Genomic DNA, 22,234 nt, shown 5'->3' with positions numbered 1-22,234 from the left:
TTACAAACGTTACAAAACAAATCCAAATGTCTACAAATGTTACGAAACAAATCCAAACGTTTCCCCATTTCAGCGATTTAAGCCAAACATTTATAAACGTTACAAAGAAAATCCAAACATTTCCCCATTTTAGCGATTTAAGCCAAACGTTTACAAATAATATGAAAAAAATCCAAACGTTTCACATTTTTAGCGATTTAAGCCAAACTTTTACAAATGTTACGAAACAAATCCAAATATTTCCCCATTTTAGCGATTTAAGCCAAATGTTTTCAAACGTTTCACCTTTTTAGCAATTTAAACCAAACATTTACAAACGCTACAAAACAAAACCAAATGTTTCACGTTTTTAGAGACTTAAACTAAACGTTTACAAACATTTCAAAACAAATCCAAACGTTTCACCTTTTTAGCAATTTAAGCGAAACATTTACAAACGTTAAGGAACAAATCCAAACGTTTCACCTTTTTAGCGATTTAAGCCAAAAGTTTGCAAACGTTACAAAACAAATCAAAACGTTGAAACGTTTTAGCGATTCAAGCCAAACTTTGAAAAATGTTACGAAACAAATCCAAACATTTTACCTTTTTAGAGATTTAAGCCAAACGTTTACAAACGTTACAAAACAAATCCAAACGTTTCAGCTTTTTAGCGATATAAGCCATATATTTACAAATGTTGCAAAATAAATCCAAATGTTTCTCGTTTTTAGTGATTTAAGCCAAACGTTTACAAACGTTACGAAACTAATCCAAACGTTTAAAACGTCACGAAACTCTTTTTAGCAATTTAAGCCAAATATTTACAAACGTTACGAAACAAATCCAAACGTTTCACCTTTTCAGCAATTTAAGACAAACGTTTACAAACGCTAAGAAACAAATCCAAACGTTTCGTCTGTTTAGCGATTTAAGCCAAACGTTTACAAACGTTATGAAATAAAACCAAATGTTTCGCCTTTTTAGCGATTTAAGCCAAACGTTTACAGACTCTACGAAATAAATCCAAATATTTCCCCTTGTTAGCAATTTAAGCCAAACGTTTACACACGTTACGAAACAAATCCAAACATTTCACCTTTTTAGCGATTTAAGCCAAAAGTTTACAAACGTTACGAAACAAATCCAAGCGTTTCATCTTTTTAGCGATTTAAGCCAAAATTTTACAAAGGTTACGAAATAAATGCAAGCGTTTCACCTTTTTAGTGATTTAAGCCAAACATTTACAAACGTTACGAAACAAATCCAAGAGTTTCCCCTTGTTAGCGGTTCAAGCCAAAGGTTCACAAACGTTACGAAACAAATCCAAATGTTTCGCCTTTTTAGAGAGGTAAGCCAAACGTTTACAAACGTTACGAAATAAATCCAAGTGTTTCACCTTTTTAGTAATTTAAGCCAAACTTTTACAAACGTTACGAAACAAATCCAAGCGTTTCACATTATTAGCAATTTAAGCCAAAAGTTTACAAACGTTACGAAACAAATCCAAACGTTTCACCTTTTTAGAGAGGTAAGCCAAACGTTTACAAATGTTACGAAACAAAACCAAACGTTTAAAACGTTACGAAAGAAATTCAAACGTTTCACATTTTTAGCAATTTAAGCCAAACATTTACAAACGTTACGGAAGAAAACCAAGCGTTTCACCTTTTTAGCAATTTAAACAAAACGTTTACAAACATTATCAAACAAATCCAAGTGTTTCTCCTATTTAGCAATTTAAGCCAGACGTTTACAAACGTTACGAAACAAATCCAAGCGTTTCACCTTTTTAGCAATTTAAGCCAAACGTTTACAAATATTACGAACCAAATCCAAACGTTTCCCCTTTTTATTGATTTAAACCATACGTTTTCAAACGTTACGAAAGAAATCCAAACGTTTCGGCCTTTTTAGCGATTTAAGCCAAACATTTACAAAGGTTATGAAACAAATCCAAATGTTTCACCTTTTTAGCAATTTAAGCCAAACATTTGCAAACGTTTCGAAACAAATCCAAGCGTTTCACGTTTTAAGCAATTTAAGCAAAATGTTTACAAACATTGTGAAACAAATCCAAGCGTTTCACCTTTTTAGCAATTTAAGACAATCCTTTACAAACGTTACGAAACAAATCCAAATATTTCACCTTTTTAGCGATTTAAGCCAAACGTTTACAAACGTTACGAAATAAATCCAAACGTTTCACCTTTTTAGCGATTTAAGCCAAACGTTTAGAAACGTTACAAAACAAATCCAACTGTTGAACGTTTTTAGCAATTTAAGCCAAACGTTTAAAAACGTTACGAAACAAATCCAAACGTTTCACCTTTTTAGCGATTTAAACCAAATGTTTATAAACGCTAATAAACAAATTCAAACGTTTCACCTTTTTAGCGATTCAAGCCAAACGTTTACAAACTTTACAAAACAAATCCAAGAGTTTCGCCTTTTTAGCGATTTAAGCCAAAGGTTCACAAACGTTACGGAAGAAATCCAAATGTTTCGCTTTTTAGCGATTTAAGGCAAACGTTTACAAACGTTATGAAATAAATCCAAGCGCTTCACCTTTCTAGCAATATAAGCCAAACGTTTACAAATGTTACGAAACAAATCCAAGCGTTTCACATTTTTAGCAATTTAAGCCAAAATTTTACAAACGTTACCAAACAAATCCAAGTGTTTCACCTATTTAGTAATTTAAGCTAGACGTTTACAAACGCTACAAAACAAAACCAAATGTTTCACGTTTTTAGAGACTTAAGCTAAACGTTTACAAACATTTCAAAACAAATCCAACCGTTTCACCTTTTTAGCAATTTAAGCGAAACATTTACATACGTTACGGAATAAATCCAAACGTTTCACCTTTTTAGCGATTTAAGCCAAAAGTTTACAAACGTAAAAAAACAAATCCAAACGTTGAACCTTTTTAGCAATTTAAGCCAAACTTTGAAAAATATTTCGAAACAAATCCATACATTTCACCTTTTTAGAGATTTAAGCCAAACGTTTACAAACGTTACGAAAAAAATCCAAACGTTTCACCTTTTTAGCGATTTAAGCCATACATTTACAAACATTGCGAAACAAATCCAAATGTTTCACGTTTTTCGTGATTTAAGCCAAACGTTTACAAACGTTATGAAACCCTTTTTAGCAATTTAAGCCAAACGTTTACAAACGTTAGGAAACAAATCCAAACGTTTCACCTTTTCAGCGATTTAAGACAAACGTTTACAAACGTTACGAAAACAAATCCAAACGTTTCACCTTTTTAGCGATTTAAGCCAAACGTTTACCAACGTTAGGAAATAAAACCAAACGTTTCGCCTTTTTAGCGATTTAAGCCAAACGTTTACTGACGTTACCAAATAAATCCAAATATTTCCCCTTGTTAGCGATATAGGCCAAACGTTTACACACGTTACGAAACAAATCCAAACATTTCACCTTTTTAGCGATTTAAGCCAAAAGTTTACAAACGTTACGAAACAAATGCAAGCGTTTCATCTTTTTAGCGATTTAAGCCAAAATTTTACAAAGCTTACGAAATAAATGCAAGTGTTTCACCTTTTTAGCGATTTAAGCCAAATGTTTACAAATGTTACGAAACAAATCCAAGAGTTTCGCCTTGTTAGCGATTCAAGCCAAAGGTTCACAAACGTTACGAAACAAATCCAAATGTTTCGCCTTTTTAGCTATTTAAGCCAAACGTTACGAAATAAATCCAAGTGTTTCACCTTTTTAGCAATTTAAGCCAAACGTTTACAAACATTACGAAACAAATCCAAGCGTTTCACATTTTTAGCAATTTAACCCAAAAGTTTACAAACGTTACGAAACAAATCCAAACATTTCACCTTTCTAGCGAGGTAAGACAAACGTTTACAAACGTTACGAAACAAAACCAAACGTTTAAAACGTTACGAAACAAATTGAAACGTTTCATATTTTTAGCGATTTAAGTCAAACATTTACAAACGTTACGAAAGAAAACCAAGTGTTTCACCTTTTTAGCAATTTAAACAAAACGTTTACAAACATTACCAAACAAATCCAAGTGTTTCACCTATTTAGCAATTTAAGCCAGACGTTTACAAACGTTACGAAACAAATCCAAACGTTTCACCTTTTTAGCAATTTAAGCCAATCGTTTACAAACATTACGAACCAAATCTAAACGTTTCACCTTTATAGCGATTTAAGCCAAACATTTACAAAGATTATGAAACAAATCCAAATGTTTCCCCTATTTAGCAATTTAAGCCAAACGTTTACAAACGTTTCGAAACAAATCCAAGCGTTTCACGTTTTTAGCAATTTAAGCAAAACGTTTACAAACGTTGTGAGACAAATCCAAGCGTTTCACCTTTTTGGCAATTTAAGCCAGCCCTTTACAAAAGTTACAAAACAAATCCAAACGTTTCACCTTTTTAGCAATTTAAGCCAAAAGTTTACAAACGTTACGAAAGAAATCCAAACGTTTCACCTTTTTAGCGATTTAAGCCAAACGTTTAGAAACGTTACTATAATAACCTAATTTTTTGAGGTATTACGTGAAGTGCCACGAGGCATAATCGTAAAGATTGAGAACGAGAATATCATATTAAGATTGGATAATAAGGACTTAGACCGAAGCGGGTCTATTAGAATTATCGTAAAATGATAATTTAAATGAAAAATTATTATGCGATGAATTGGATTTAATCGGGACTAAAGAAAAAGGAAATAAATTAATTGGAAAGTCCCGAGATAATAAATTTATTCTAAAATTCCTAAAATGAAGTCAAAGAGTTAAGAATAAAGATTATAAATATTGGACAAAAATATTATAATCAAACGAAATTTTATTTATTGGAAAAAGGAAAAATGCCATAAATAAATAAATGGACGCGGATAAATAAATAACGAGGGAAAGTCCATTATTTATCAATAACAAAGATCGTCAAAGTTCCGTTTAATTATAAAATCAAATTGGAATCTAATTAAAAGAAGTAAAAATTGAGGTATTGAGTATTAAGAGGTGCCAAATTATAGCACTTATATGGATTTTTCCCCTACAAGGTCTATGAAATGAAGACACCTATTACCCCCACCTCTTCATTTCTCTAGCCAAGACTAATTTCAGAAATTAAAAAGCAATAGAAAACCTTAAACTTCTCATTTTCTCTCCATGAATGCCGATCATCATCACCATCACTTAGTTCATCATTTGTTTCATGGAATTTGATGATGTTAGAGGCCAAATGATCCTAAGACAATGAGGAACCAAGGTAAGCTAATAATTTTTCAGTTCTATGATTATATTTGAAGGTATCTTGATAAGAATAATTAAGGTTTTTGAGCTTAGGTTGATGTTAAGTGTTTGATGTTTGTAAGGTGGAAAGTTATGGTTATTGGAGCAAATTTGGAAGTTTTGATGATGAATTCTTGAAGGAATTGGTTTGGCCAAGAGGTTAATTCATCAAGCTCAAGGTAATTTCTGAAGTTTAATAGCTTATGGAGGTTTTGATGTGTTTTGTGGAAGTTTGATTGAGTTTGGTTGAGATTAAGTTAAGTATAAAAACTATTTTGAACCTTCTTAAGAAGCTGACTTTGAGCAGCGTTTTGGTCGGTTTAGAGTCGGTTTTCATGGCAGGAAATTAGTTGGATTAGTCGTGTGCATGTCGGAGTACATCATGGCGGTGACGGTTCTGCTCCGGTGAGCAGAACCAGTCTGCTCCGGCGAGCAGAACCAATCTGCTCCGGTGAGCAGAACAGCCCTGCTCACTAGAGCAGACACTGCTCTGTTTCTGGGCAGATTCTGTCCAGAACAAGGCAGCCCAGGGGGGGCTGTTTTGGCAGCCCCCAGCCGCTCGTAGACACGTCGGTTCTTGTTCGGTCCTTCATAAAAGTTGTAGTCGGGGTGTTCGAGAATAAAAGTGTATGATTTGTTCAGCCGTTCGACATTATTAAGTATGTCGTTCATCGGCTCAAAGTTGAATAGTTGGTCACTTTAGAAAATTAATTAATTTTAAGAAAAAAATTATAAGCAAAATAAATTGGATAGTCGGAGGTGTAAAGTATGAAATTATCGAAGTTAAAAAGGATATAGGCTTCCAAAAAGTCGAATTAAAAGAGGATTAAACGTATTTTATGTTAATAAACTATTGTTTTAAGAGTTGTGCTTGAGTTAAGTTTGAGATCGATTTCGGAGGTCGTTAGGGTTATCTTTCATGTCCGAAATTGTACGTATGGCGTGGGTGCATGTTGGACTAACCCCGAACAACTCGGTTCTGCCCCACGAGGCAGAACATGTCCTCCACAACAAGCCAAAGTAGTCTTGTTAGACAGTTTTAAAAGCTGCCAACAGTTTAAAAATGATGCAGGATAGGCAGTTCGAGTGCGTTTTCCGACCCCCTACGCATACCGAATCAAGTTCGGACCTAAATAGAAATTGTAGACCGTATTACATAGATTACATATGAATAATTTAATCACAGTTTTGATGCTTTAAGATAATTGAATCTAAAGCTCAAAACCGCATGAAAAATGCTGAATTTGGATTAAAATAAATTAAGGAATCAACTTTGAAAATTTATTGTGAATAATCGAGATGTCGAAACTAGTCGAAGTCTTCACGGGAGTTGTAGATATGAATGTGAAGTTTAAGTATGTTGAGTTTGTTTTGAGAAATGATCATTATACGTGCTCGGTTTTAGGGCCCAAAGTGGCAGCCCTAGCGGACTGTTTGTGCAGCCCCAAAATGTGTGACTCAGGGAAATAACTTCCGACTCATTTTCCGACACCTTCAGGTGCTAGTTTTAGTCTGAGACCTAAATAAAAGTTGTAGGCGACATTCCAAATTTTAAGAATATCAACTTTTTTTTAGGGGCCGGACTATTTTAAGTAAGCGGTTTCAATAACCGAAGTTGGTTAGAAACATAATTTTTGTTAAGTTAATAATAGCTAGAATTTTATTAATTCTTGCTATTATTATATTTGCGTAGATCGGACGAGTGATTATCAACAAGATTTGAGGCAAATGGATCGAGATGTCGTTATGCTTATTTGAAGAATTTGGATAGCAAGTGGTGAGTACACTTTAAATTACTCGTTAATATTCATAAAGATACGTATTTTAATACGAAAAGCTATATGAATATTTATATATTTAAAATGTTTGTTTTTAAAATGTATACGTATGTATGTTTCGAAAATGATGTTTTATCGTATTGTGATATTTTGACAATAACATAAATAAATGAAAAGAATATATTTATGTTTAAATACCGGGGATGGGTAAAGTAGTATAATGTGAACCGAACCAAATATAAATAAAAAGAATATAGTACATTCCTATATGTACTATTATGCAAATATTTATAAAGAAACATAGAACGTTCCTATACATACTATTAATCATAACAAATACCCATATGTGCGTGTGTTATTAATGTATGTTGTAAAGTGTTTTGTGCATGTCATGGTCCATAAAGGATCAATTACAACAGAACGAAAAATACAAAATCAACTGGAAATGTAAAATGAGAATTGTATTATGGTACACCCAATAATAAGAACTAAGATACGAGGTTGAACTCGGTAGAACTATCCCGGGACCCGTATCTCATCCATTCTCGATAATAGTCCTCGGGACTCATACGAAGTAAAAAGTAAGTATACATCGAGAAATTGTACGAAACAAGATCGCGAAGTAATACAAAAAAAAAACTCCTATTAAACGTCAATAGTAATTATATGAATCGACTGTTAAGTTCAAAAGACTTGCAGGGTGCAGAGTCCTAATGCAGACACGAAGGTAACACGGTTGAACTATCTCGGGACCTGTGTCTGGTGAGTAACTCGGTTGAACTATCTCGGGACTCACAGCTTAGGATTAAGTAGTGGCATGAGTAACTCGGTCGAACTATCTCGGGACTGTGCCACATGGTTGAAGGTATCTCAGTTGAACTATCTCGGGACCCAACCATAAGGATCAAGTCACAAGAGACTTGCCAATGATTTAATTCGACTTAGAATCATGATGATATAAACTAAGATTTAGGATTCGGTCGAAAACTAATGCAACAAAACGAGAAAGAAATATATCAACACCATAATAAGAAATCAAAGATGCCAAATACGTATAAACTATAAGTTTATGAAATAAACAAAGAGTTATGAAGGAAAGTAAAGAGGGTATGCAATATGATTTCAAAGGAGTATTTTCTATATATAAAATGGGTTTTCAACGGTTTTAACCTTTATGTGATATTGCGTTTAATTTGGTGAACTCACTCAGTTTTATACTGACCCCGTTGCTCCTCCCATTTTTCAGGGATAGTATGATATGATTTGGACAGTCAAGCTTCCGAAGTTTTAATTTTCGGAAGTCATTTGCACAAGAAGTAAAAGAAGGTTTTCATTCTAGCGGTCCGCAGTACTCTAAATGTTTTTGTCTATGTATTTATATAACGCATTTTCACTCTGATGCTTTTGTAAAATGGGGTCACATGTATTTTGAAATGTGAAATATGCTACGGACTTATTGGATATAATCGACGATAACTGTTTTTCGAATCATATCGTCCGAGTGGCCAGGTCCCGAGATAGTTCGACCGAGTTACCCGCTACCACGTGGCATAGTCCCGAGATAGTTCGACCGAGTTACCCGCTACCACGTGGCATAGTCCCGAGATAGTTCAACCGAGTTACATCATGACACTACTTAATCCTAAGTTGTGGGTCCCGAGATAGTTCGACCGAGTTGCCCACTAGACACAGGTCCCGAGATAGTTAAACCGAGTTACCTTGTGTCTATCACTTTTTTTTTTACCTCCTTATTCCATTAATCGATCGATAATCATAATTTATCATTTCAAATCATTGACCATAGACGCCTAGACTCGTATCAGTACTGGTGATCACACAACCTATTGATGCCCAATAGGTAGCTCGTTTCCCACGGATCACTTAGTGGGTTTAAATAATAATTCCGCAAAACAAACGAATATAAATTCGTATATTAGACGTATGCATAGCGAAACTAGTAAAATAACAACTACTTTAATTAACATCTCAAATTATCTATGCCAACATACATGCTTTAAGGCATAAAAATATAAAAAGCATCAAACTAACTATTATATATTCTATACAATATTCAAAAATATTTTAATGGAGATCTCGCGATCTAACTATAGTCAACGCTAAATTACATTACTCTTAATAAATCCAAATTATAATGTTAAACATTTTCAATATATCTCAAATTCATTATATGCGACCTTTCATAAAATATAACATACTTAAATCGTAAAACTAACTTATTAATAGAAAACATAAGTTTGCTACTTAAAATATTTTTAATAAAGCTCCAACACTATTAATAGTTCTGCACATAAATATATCAGCTTAAATTGAAATATCCTATCAAATACATATATTTATTTTTATATATAAAATAATAATAGACGAAAGTAAACCGCGAACTCACTTCAATCGCTTAATCAAATTTTTAAAAGCAAATATAAAATATCCCGTTGCTTAACCCTCCAAATCCTCCACTTCTCCATTCCAATAGCATGTAAGATCTATAATATAAACAAATACTAAATTAACATCAAAATTCATAAACTACTTTATTTTTAAAATTTCGCGTTTAAATTCAAGCGTTCAAACTTGAATTAGTTCTAAGTCCATTTCTTTTACTTTTGCCTTCTTAACAACTTATTTAACCAATTCGAGTTTCCATTTAACAAATCCCTTAAACCAACTATTTTAACTCCGAAATTTCAACACTTAAACTAAATTTCAAACTTAACTTTAAATTATACTTCAAATAATCTATATCATTTTCAAATCATTCGTTCAACCCATAAACAATTTTAATCCAACTCAAACACACTTTAAAGTTTATGTTCAAGCAACTTAATCTTGAATTTAATCATGCCTTAATCTATTTTAACTTCTATCTCAAAAATCCATTTGTTAAACTTTCTAAACCCATTTTCAGCTTCAATTTTGCATTTTATTTAATTTATTTAAACTTCCAAAAAAATTTCCAACATCAAAGCGTATCGGCCGCGGGGACTCGGGGTGACCGGCTGGTCTGCCCGTCAAAGCAGACCAGCAGGTCTGCTCTGTTTGAGCAGACCGTCTGCTCAAACTGAGCAGACAGATCAGGCCTTCTGGCCTGATCGGTCCTCCCCCGTCCGCCGTACTCCGTTAATCCCCAAACTTCATCCTCTCTCAACTCAAAATACTTTAACTCTAAAATTTCCAGCTTTATTCATAATCCTTTTTCTTGAGAAATTGATTTGAAAATACATCAATCATCAAGCATACTAAATAACCCATGAACAAACACTCTAAACCTCATACAAACACCTAGAGATTAAGAATGGACCTTTAATTAAATGAATTTCAGAATTCATACCAAAAACCCTAACAATTAAACTTCTAAAATCAGCCATAAATTGAATTACTAACCTTGAATTGAAGTCTTAGGATGATAGAGGATCGAATTCTTAGAAAAATTGGTGAAAGAATCATCAAAAACAAGTATAATCCTTCCCTTTTTCTTAATAATTTAGCCATTCTTCTTATCTGGGCTTGTAGATTGTAGTGTTAATTAGGCCCATTATAAATTGGCTCTACACCATTTATTTTGGCTATTAGAATTCCTATTAATTTATTTATTCATTAATTTATTAATTAAGCACGTCGATAAATTCCTCGGGCTAAATCTAAACTTTAATCGATTATAAATTATACGGACTACTTTTCTTATTCCAAAATATTAATTGTTGCCTTATCCTTAAAATTTATTATTTATTCGTATAATTTTGACGAGATACGCATGCGTAGATATTCTGTTTATGTCTAAGATGTTCGGCTTATGTTTAGATGCTTCGCTTAAGCGTTGATAAGCCGTTTTTGCGTTCGATTTGATACATGGATATATGCTTGGCATCTTAGTATAGCATAGTCATGTTGCGATTGTTGTAAGTTATGACCGGCGAACTAGATAATTAGTATTCATACGACTCGATGATGAATCTAGTATATCAAGCATCGTGTGATATGGACATGCTATCGAACTCATACGATGGAGGCGCCAAAGGATGATCGATAGAGAGGCGTGGATCCAAGTAAGTGGAAGAACCTTCAAGTTACAGAGTCTAAGGTCTGGAGAACTTACAAAACTAAAGATTTATAACTTGTTCAAAGTTATTTGTTTAAACGGTTTTATAAGCATAATTGTGCCTAGACCCAAGATAGAATTGCATTATTTCCACGACATAACTAGAATTACATCACTACATACATGAAAACATGCATTAATAGAACATGCATCATATGCATTTTGCACAAACAAGAAGTAAGTAGTGGCAACTCTTTGGGGATGAGAGATGTCATCACCTTAGGGCATAATTATGCTAATGTTTAAACGATTTAAATAAAATTTTTGAAAAAGGGCCCTTTTCTTTGAATTTCAAGGATGATTGAATTATAATTTAAAGAGATTTATTTTAATGTAAGTATACCTAGACTGGAACTCTGTAACGAAGGTGAAATGTTCGCTATTAAGCTACAAGCAACTCTCGAAGACACAACGAACGTGTATAAGGGCGTGAATTGAGGATTATATTTTGAAAAGGCACGAAGTTAGCCGAAGTTCCACAATCTATTACGGGATTAGAAGAAAAAGGTGAGCACAAGTAGTAAAGTGAAATAGATTGAACTATGAACTAGGATGTCCCTATCTTTGAACGAGGTCGTTAGAAACCATGCTATAAGACAATAGAAGTACGAAAATAATAGTTGAACTTAGTAATCAAGCCATATCTTAGAGATAGATGATAATCTTTATGAATGGATGACGCGAGTTTCACGCGATATTAAGAAATCGTCAAATCTAGTAAAACCAAGATATCTTTTTATCAAACCGTTGGATCGGTGTAATATCAGAGTATGACATTCTTAAGAAGGTTGTTTAGGAGTTATCTGCTGCGATCGTCGAACGGAGAACTAAGCGGCAGTTTTTATGGGAGCGTTGACGGGAGGTCTATATAAAGGATTAATTTAAACAACAAATTGCGAAAGTATAAAGTATATAAGAATTACGAACATAAGATACATGTAAGATATGTATGGTGTGAAAAACATGATTAATGAAGTTAAATGATGGATTGCATAAATAGTATTGAGTATGCTAAGAAGTTGGAAGTCTAGTCAGCATGTTTTGCGGTTAAGACATTCTGACCGACAAATTAAAAAACAAGTATACGTACGAGGAACGTATACAAGTATAAGATTATAAGATTTGCATATAAACGACATAGAGCGAAAAGTTTAGTATGAAAATAATGAAAGGTCTTCGATGATCTTTACACGGGAACGTAAGTGATGATTACCGAAATGTAAGATGCACGAGATGGCGAATATCATGTCAAGGGTATAAAGTTTAAAAGTTCATAAGTTGAAATCAATGAAGGAGTTAGATTAAATTAATGTTTGAGATATGTAACGTGTTAAGGACGAAGGTAATTAGATAAGAACTTAATGAAAGAGGGAGAAATCCCTTAATGCCAGCAAGCATTACATAAAGGGAAGTTGAGTTACGTTAAGATTTAAAAAAAAGAAGAAGAAAGCTATAGGAATAATTAAGGACACAAAGACCCTAAATTATGATACGAGAAGCAATAAAGAATGAGGAAAACAACGGTGGATTAAGAATGAGGGTAAGGGAAAACCGCTCATTGGATGCAAAAGAAAAAGTAAATGGCAACGACACCTACTGATGAAGTAAAGAAGGAAAAGAAATTTAATAGTTAGAGTTATTACATCGAGAATATAGTTGTTGTATAAGGATATCGTACCAATAGACATCATATCAATGGGCGGCACAATGAGTTTGACATTATGTAACTCTACATCTTAAGGATACATCAACTGTATCTAAACAGTATATCGAAGTATGATATATGTTTATTCTTTGACTATTGTCAGAAGTTTAATAGTTGTCCGTAAATAATTTGGATAAGAAGAAAGAACACGGAAAACGTTAATGATCAGTGCTTCAACTTTTGAGGGGTTGATGGAACAAGGTCAAACTTGTCTAATAACAATGATGTAAATTTAGGATTCAGAAGGTCTTAAGAGACACCTGGACAGATCGAGGCAATATTATAGGAAATGGTACGATTTCAATAGGAGATTGAAATTAGTCTTACTAACAACACAAATGTTAGTATTGAATGCATCACATAGATATTAGCAAAGATTAATGCATTGGGTTTTGAAGTGATCCAAAGGAATAAATGTTTAAGATTTTCATCAACAATTGGAAATGTAAACAATGAGAAATAGAATGAAAAAACGACAATAAATGAGTATATAGTCAAGGAAATAAGTGAAAGTATAGGGTTTGAGTTGCGAAAGTTATAAGAGAATTTTACTAATAAATGGAACTAAGACGTAAGAAACGATGTAACAAATTATGACAAGGACAAGTCGTAAGTAAAAGTATTCATAAGGAGTTTGATTATAAGGAAACTACAAAAAAAAACAGAGAATTAATATCGGAGTGTAAAGACGTTACTTCTATAATTCAGAATATTATTTATTTATGAGATAAAAGAATCAACGGAGAATAAGTTTTTGTAAAGGACGTATATCGGAACAAAGGTAAAGTATCTATCAAAAATGGAAGTCAAAAGAATAATCAAGTTTAATTAGTTAAACTTGATGCATTTCGCAATTAAAGAACTTTATGAAGGATCGAACCAAGATTGTTCGAGAACCACACGGTAGTTTATGGTATAAAAGTATAACAACGCTAAAGATAAAATCAAAATAAGGAAAAGTGTCATTAGATGGAGAATATCTAATGAAAACTACAAGTCATTGATTGAAAGGATGTAAAAAGGAACAACGATGCATCGAGAGACGAATCGAAGCAAGATAGTGAACATTGGTGCTATTAATAAGAATAGGCTACTAAACTGATCTCCAACTGAGGAATAAGGAATACAATCTTAAGTAAAGGAAAAGTAAATCAGTCTGATATAAATAAATGGAATCAAAAGATCGAGAAATGAGATACACCAGAGATGGATGCGAAACATATCAAGTAATGCCAAAGGTGCAATCAACTTCATGAGATTCAATACCTGGAAATTATGAAGTATGAAAAGGAAATACTAAGTTAGATATTATACGTTTAAGAAAACGTGTATGAATAAGGAAAGGGAAAAAGTTCTGAGAAGATTTTCATGGTCTAAATAACACCAATTCGATAAGGACGTAGACATAAATATGGACAAGTTGAATAAGTTTTGGTACATATTACCATGTAGTAATTTAAGAGAGATTGGACTCATGATACAATAAGGACATAATATCTTTTCACTCTAGGACCAATTAGAGTGAAGTTAAGTATCATAAGAAGGAAAGTAATGAAAAAATAATGGACATAAACTCAAGGTTAGTAATACTAGAAGTGAGGCAATTACTTTGGATAAGTAATTCAAGTAATGGAAAATTTAGAAATCTTACTCACAGCAAGTAAGCGGAAGATCACCAAGGAACTGACGATGTGAAAAGTTTCAAGAAAACAATGGATTGTAAAGGTAAAAGTGTATTATGCTTAAAAAGGTAAAGTATAAGAAGCAAGACTTTAAGTTTTAACTAGGAGCAATAAGAACTGTTAAGAAGTGTAATGTTTGATGGATAAGAGTATTACTATAATTATGAAAATTCGAGGACGAATTTGTATAAGGGGGGAAGAATGCAATACCCCGTACTTTTAGAAGTGCCATGTAAGGTGCCACGAAGCATAAATGTGAGAATTTAATTGGGGTTTTGGGAATTTAGTTTGAGAAATAAGAAAATAGACCAAAGCGGATCTATTAAAATTTTCGTAAAAAAATAATTTAAGTAAAATCATTATTTGATAAATTTGAATTTAACGGGACTAGAGACAAATAAATGGTAAATCCCGAATTAATAAATTTTACGATAAAATTCGTAAAATAAATTTAAGGAGTTAAGATTATATTTTATAGAAAATGGACGAAAGAATTTTAATTAAACGGAAATTGACCATCGGGAAAGGAAAACGATATAAATAAATTATTTGGACCATGATAAAGAAATAATGCGATGGAGTCTATTATTTATCTATAAAGAATAATCGTCAAGTTTTCATATAATTATGAAAACGATTTGGATCAAATTGTAAGAATAGAAAATCGAAGGATTTAATGGGAAGAGGTGCTTAATTTAAACACATAAATATCATTATTCCACAAATTTAATAAGAAAAGGACACCTATCCCCCCACCTCTTGACCATTTTCCCTAGCAACAATAAGATCAAAATCAAATCAATATGAAAAACCCATCTTCTTCCCTTCCACCGAAAGCTTCATCGCCATCAATATCAACTTCGAACTCTCATCACGGTGGCAAGGAAAACTCAACGATCCGGCCATCCTTTGCAGTGATTTCAGCTCGGTTTCATAGCTAACATCTAAGGGATCAAGGTAAATTCTTAAACTTTGAATTCGATTAAGAATTGGGGCTGTTTGCTGAGTTTGAGTTTGGTTGATTTGTTGTTTTGGTGTGTTGCTGGAATTCAGTTTTAATGGCAGAAATATTGATGTTTTTGAAGTAAGGATTAGTGTTGTGGTTTGGTAGATGTTAGGGAGTCGATGGTATGACGAGATAGCACGACGGGATAAGCCGAGGAGGGGTCGGTTCTGCTCAAAAGGAACAGAACCATTCTGCTCATATGAGCAGAATACACTCTGCTCATATGAGCAGAATGAACTCTGCTCACATGAGCAGAGTTCGGCTACCGATGGGGACTGTTTGAACAGTCCCGACCAGTCAAGGGTGTCGTGTTTGGACCTATGTTCGAGCCTACGAGATGACGTATTTGTTTTGGTATTAAAATTATTTTATAAGAATTTAAAACTGATTTAAGGGACTGCACAAATGCAGCCCCAAAAACAGTCTATGATGCCAAGTTTAGGCAACGATACGAAGGTCTTTAAGCAATGTTTTTCTAAAAGGTTTGAGTGGTATATCGTAAGAGATATACAGAGAATACATCGTGATAGTCGGATTAAGATTTGCACGAGTGAATATGATTGGGTTTATTGAAATAGAGAGGGAGTTGAAAATATTAAATTCTGGAAATCCTGGAATCAAGTCGCGAAGGTTACTTCGCCTATGAAAACAGACCTTAATCCGTAATAATATTAACCCAAAAATGAGTAGAATAAATAAATGATGTTGCATAGATGAGATTCAAGGAAAATAAACGTGGTGTTGTTAAGTCAGATTAAAAATTATCCGTGTTTGAAGTTGAGTCAAAAACTGGAAATATAAGTTAGAAAAATAAACTAAGTGTTAAAACATAACAAAAGGGCAACTTTGAAATTAAACTGTGAACAAATGGTAAGTCAGAATGAGTTGAAATTTTCACGGATATTGTAGATGGAAGTGTGAAGTTTAAGAATGTCAGATTCTTTTTGGAAAATATCCGTTGTAGCTACCCTGTTCCGCTGTCTGAAACAGCAGCGTTAGAAGGATGTTTTTAACATCTTTAATTTCCAGATTTGAGGTACCAACTTTAGGACTGATTTCCGACACCTTTGGGTGCTAGTTTCAGTCCGAGGTCTGAAAGAAAATTTTGGACGACATTCCAAACTTTAGGAATGTAAATTTTATTTCGAATACATACCACTTTTATTGACAGTTTTAGTAGCTCAAAGATGGTCCAAAAACACGAAATAAATAGGAAAAATTTAAAGAGCTAACTTTATATAAACCTCCCGCTAACGCTCTTATAAAAACTACCGCTTAATTCTCCGTTGGACGATCACAACGGTCAACTCCTCTACAACCTTCTTAGGAACATCATACTCTGATATTAAACCGATCTAACGGTTCAATCAAAAGATATCTTAGTTTTACTAGATTGGTAGAACTTCCGTGCTAGTTTCCGACATCATCAAGTTTGATTTTGAGTCCGAGGTCTAAATGAAAGTTGTAGAGGACGTTTTGGACTATAGGAATGTCAATTTTTTTTTGAGTTACGACCAGTTTACATGTTCTGTTTCTAAGTCCGAAACAGCAGCTACAGTGGACTGTTTTGTAGACCAAAACTGCCAATTTTAAGGAATCAACTTCGGGATCAATTTCCGACACCTTAGGATGATAATTTCAGTTTAGAATCTAAACAAAAGTTGTAGACGGGGATATGAACTATAAGGATGTTAAATTTGTTTGGGAATCGGGCCGTTTTAAATAAACATTTTAATTGCCCAAAGTCGGCAAGTTAGCTAGTTTTGGAAAACTAGTTTTAGCTAACAAATTGTTAGCTCATTAATTATTTGGATAATTAAATAACATTTGGAGCTAAGATTAATTATAAATTACGGAAAAATAATTTATTAAATTAATTATCAATTTAACTAGATAATTAATTTAATTTGGCTAAATTGGATAGCTAATAAATAACATTTGGACTAATGTTATTTATTAAACAAAAGTATAATTTTAAAATATTCCGAGGCAAAATAAATTGATTTAGTCGCTAAGTATTATATAGTTAGAACACCTTTAGATTAGGATTCATTTTAATTACGATTTATTATCGTATTTTCATAGACTCGACGAGGCGATTATCAAGGGGACGCAGAATGTAAAGAACGCGATATCGCTTTGCTAGAACCGAAGTCTTTGGATAGCAATTTGTGAGTTTTGCAATTTACTTTCGTATATTGCTAATTGTGTGGTAATCCATTAATTGCATTGCATATACATTATTACTTGGATAATTTATGTGAATACTTTATTCATAATATCGCTTGGATACACTATTTGACATGTTGTTGTTATTTGTAAACTGTGATGTTTGTTTTAATGATCCGAGGAAACGAGCTATCTATTAGGCGTTAATAGGACTGTGTGATCACCGGTGTTGGTCGAGTCTAGGTAGATGTGCCTACAAGCAATTATTTTGATCCTTACTCGTACGGTTTGATGATGGAATCGAAGGAGGATTATGTTTAGCAGATACAAGGTAACTCGGTTGAACTATCTCGGGACCTGTATTTGGTGAGTAACTCGGTTGAACTATCTCGGAACTCACAACTTGGGATTAAGTATTCGGTTGAACTATCTCGGGACTATGCCACGTGGTAGCGGTAACTCGGTTGAACTATCTCGGGATCGTACCACTCGGATTAAAATGATTTGATATAATAGTAATGGATACAATATGAGTAGGATACAGATAGGAAATAGTATAAATTTAATATTAGGGTTTCATAGGATCAAATATTGTTGTTTCTTTTAATATATGTTTATGCAATTTACTAGACTCGACCAACACCGGTGATCACACAGTCCTATTGACGCCCAATAGGTAGCTCGTTTTCTAGGATCATTAAAGCAAACATCACAATTTACAAATTACAACAATATGTCAAATAGTGTATCCAAGCGATATCATGAACAAAGTATTCACATGAATTACCCAAGTAATAATGTATATGCAATGCAATTAATGGATTACCATACAATTAACAACTTATAATAATAATATACGAAAGTAAATTGCAAAACTCACTGTTTTATATTCAAAAACTACGGTCATAGCAAAGCGATGCCGCGTTCTTTTCGTTCCGCGTTCTGTTGGTAGTCGCCTCGCCGAGTCTACGAAAATACGATAATAAATCGTAATTAAAATGAATCCTAATCCAAAGGTGTTCTAGTTATATAATACTTAGCGAATAAATCAATTTATTTTTCCGCGTAATAAATTGATAACATTTTAAAATTATAATCCCATTTAATAAATAACATTAGTCCAAATGTTATTTATTAGCTATCCAATTTAGCTAAATTAAATTAATTATCGAGCTAAATCGATAATTAATTTAATAAGTCACTTTTCCATAATTTATAATTAATCCTAGCTCAAAACGTCAATATATAATTCAATTAATTAACGACTTTACATTTCGTTAATTAAAACTAGTTTCCCCAACACTAGCTAACTAGCCGACTGTGACTATTAAAAATATTTATTTAAAACGGCCCGACTACCAATTTTTTTTGATATCCATATAGTTCGTAACCTCTTCTACAACTTTCGTTTAGATTCTAAACTGAAATTATCGTCCTAAGATGTCGGAAATTGGTCCTAAAGTCGACTCCTTAAAATTGGCAGCTTTGGCCTGCAAAACAGTTTACTATAGCTTCTGTTTCGGACTTAGAAACAGTGCGCATAAACTGATCATAACCCAAAAGAAATTTGATATTCCTATATTCCACAACGTCCTCTACAACTTTCATTTAAATGTCGGACTCAAAATCAAACCCGAAGATGTCAGAAACTAGCTCGGAAGTTGGTTCCCTGATTTAAACATTTTAAGGCTGCAAAACGGTCCACAAGGCTGCTGTTTTCAGACAGCAGAACAGGGTACCTACAGCGGTTATATCCCATAACAAATCCGACATTCATAAACTTTGTAATCCCATATACAATATCCGTGAAGACTTCAACTAGTTTCAACTTATCGTTTGCTCACAATAAATTTCTAAAGTTGGGTCCTTAACTTGATTTATTTATTTTCCTTAAACATTCAGTTTTCGACCCAACTTCAAACGTCGATAACTTCCAATCTAACCTGACAATAATACTATCATTTTACTTAAAACTCATCTATGCAACATCGTCTATATACTTCATTAGTTTTTGTATTAAAATTACTACCGTTTGAGGTCCGTTCTTAACCTCGTAACAGCCCTCATGGCTTGATAAATAATATTTCCATATTTTTATTAACTTTTCTACTACATTCATTAATCAAAACTGATACTTTCCAAATATGAAAATCCCAAATAACCTTGATATTCTTATTCTCTATAACCTCGTCTACATATTTTTTTAAGACTCGAACTTAAACCGAGATACCATTCATCCTCGAATTTTTCCCTTAAAAACAGCCCCTTAATCCGCCAGATTCTGGAAATTCATTTTCAGATTTTTCACTAAACTTCAAACATATAAAACAGCCATCATAAGGCATCAAAACTCAACTAAATTAGTCATATTTCATCTATGTAACACCCTCTACCTAATCCAGTTCATATTAAGCACAATCTATCATGAATTGGGATCCATTTTTGGGTGCGAAACAGCCTTCATCGCTGTCTCAACTGCTGCGTATTGCAGTAGTTGGCAGCGGTTTGCTGCTGCAAAATTGCAGTAGCAGTTTGCTGCTGTTACAGCAGCGATTTGCGGCTGTTTTGACTCCCTCGCACTCACCCCGACATGCTAGCTCAGTTCCCCTTTCATAACCGAACCCTTAGCTTCAAGAATCAATCAAAGCAACTCAAAACTCAACATATATGGCAACAAAACAGAGCAGAAATTGTCCAAACTTCAATCTTGATAAACACAATCCAAATCATAATTGAATTCAACAAATAAGAAGTTACCTTGTTCCTTAGCGTGTTAGCTTTCCAACCGGACCTTAATCGCTGAAATTGATGAACCGATTGTTGAGTTATGATCGCCGTCGTTCAACACGCGCAAGAGGGAGAAGAGCATGGAGTTGAAACCTTCGGCAATGGAGGATGAAGCTTTTGGGGTTTCTAATTTCTGATTTTTTTGATCTAATCTTTTGCTTGCTAGAGAAATTTAAGAGGTGGATGGGTATGAGGTGTCCTTTTCTTATTAATTTGTGGGGAGAAAAGTATATTTAAGTGCTCAAACTAGGCACCTTTTGCCCTTTAATCCTTAACCTTTTAATTTATTTAATTTGATTTCAAATTATTTTATAATCAAACGGAACCTTGACGATACTTATTTATCGATAAGTAATGGACTCCGCATTATTTGTTTACTCGGATCCAATTATTTATTTATTTTCCTTATTCCGATAATCAAGTTCCGGTTATTTAAAATACTTGTGTCCAAATTGTATAAAGTTTAATCTTAACTCCTCAATTTTATTTTACAAATTTATCGTAAAAATTAATTAACTCGGGACTTACCATTTATTTTATTTTAATCTATTTATTTTTCTTAGTCCCGCTAAATTCCAATTTATCAAATAATAAATTCCACTTAATTTATTATTTTACAATAGACCCGCTTCGGTCTAAATTCTTATTTCTCAAACTTAATTCCGATGTCCTTTATTTAATTCTCGCACTTACGCCTCGTGACATCTTATTTGACTTATGCTTTTCAAGTTATCCTAAACTTGTCCAAAATTTACTCTTCTAGCTCACTATGACTGTCCTAATCGCTTATTCAGAAGCGTTTGTTTATCAAACAAAATTTGTGTTCGTATAGTTCACAACATCTTTTACAACTCTCATTTGAATTTCAGGCTGAAATCGATACCCAAAGGTGTCTAAAACTGGCCCAGAAGTCACTTCCTAGGGCTATCGTTAACTGCTTGCATAGGCTGTTGTTTGAGCCTGTTGTATTATTCGGAAATTAAATAGGATCGTTCTAGACATACCTCTTGTTGATTCCACAAGTTTGATTGATTTAATGCACTAAGTCTCAAGCATTTTCACAATGAAAAATACTTATATTTCACCACCTAATGTACTTATTAATTGTATATATTTTAGTAGAGAATTGAGTTATGATTCATTAGTTAATTATGTATTTTCAATACATGTATATATAAGCAACTAAAAGGTTCCATGAACAAATGTAACTCTTCATGAAGTTACCACTTTTCATAGAGTTGCAACCTTTTATGAAAGGTATTGCACCCTTCTCTTGCATATCCATAGAGTCAATTGGATTCGGGTCAATCCGTCATGGGCGACCCGATCCAAATACCAACATCTCCCACTCGCATATGACAGGTTAGACCTCATTGCGAGATTCTCTATTACTCAAATATAATCACAATTTCATACTAGTACATAGGTCGTGCGACCTAGCGAGTATACCTGCACTCGGGAGCTTATAGCTATGCATCTGTTAGGAATGACATAACAGCTTCTACCCTTAAAAAAATAAATCATTATTATTCTCGCAGTGCCCTAGATTTATCCTTTTGAAATGATAAACTCTATTCCCTCACAAAGTATGTTAAAAAACATAAAAACTTGTGTATTCATAATCGAGTCACATTTCTTTAAAAATTGACAAGATTGGCCGGCCAATGAAAACACTGAATCAAATCTTCCTTTCTTACTCGAAATTTACAATTTTA

Source organism: Mercurialis annua, linkage group LG3 (genome assembly GCF_937616625.2).
Source record: "Mercurialis annua linkage group LG3, ddMerAnnu1.2, whole genome shotgun sequence".
In the NCBI taxonomy this organism is placed as follows: domain Eukaryota; kingdom Viridiplantae; phylum Streptophyta; class Magnoliopsida; order Malpighiales; family Euphorbiaceae; genus Mercurialis; species Mercurialis annua.
The sequence above is the reverse complement of the archived record's forward strand: the minus strand, read 5'-3'. Positions refer to the sequence as shown.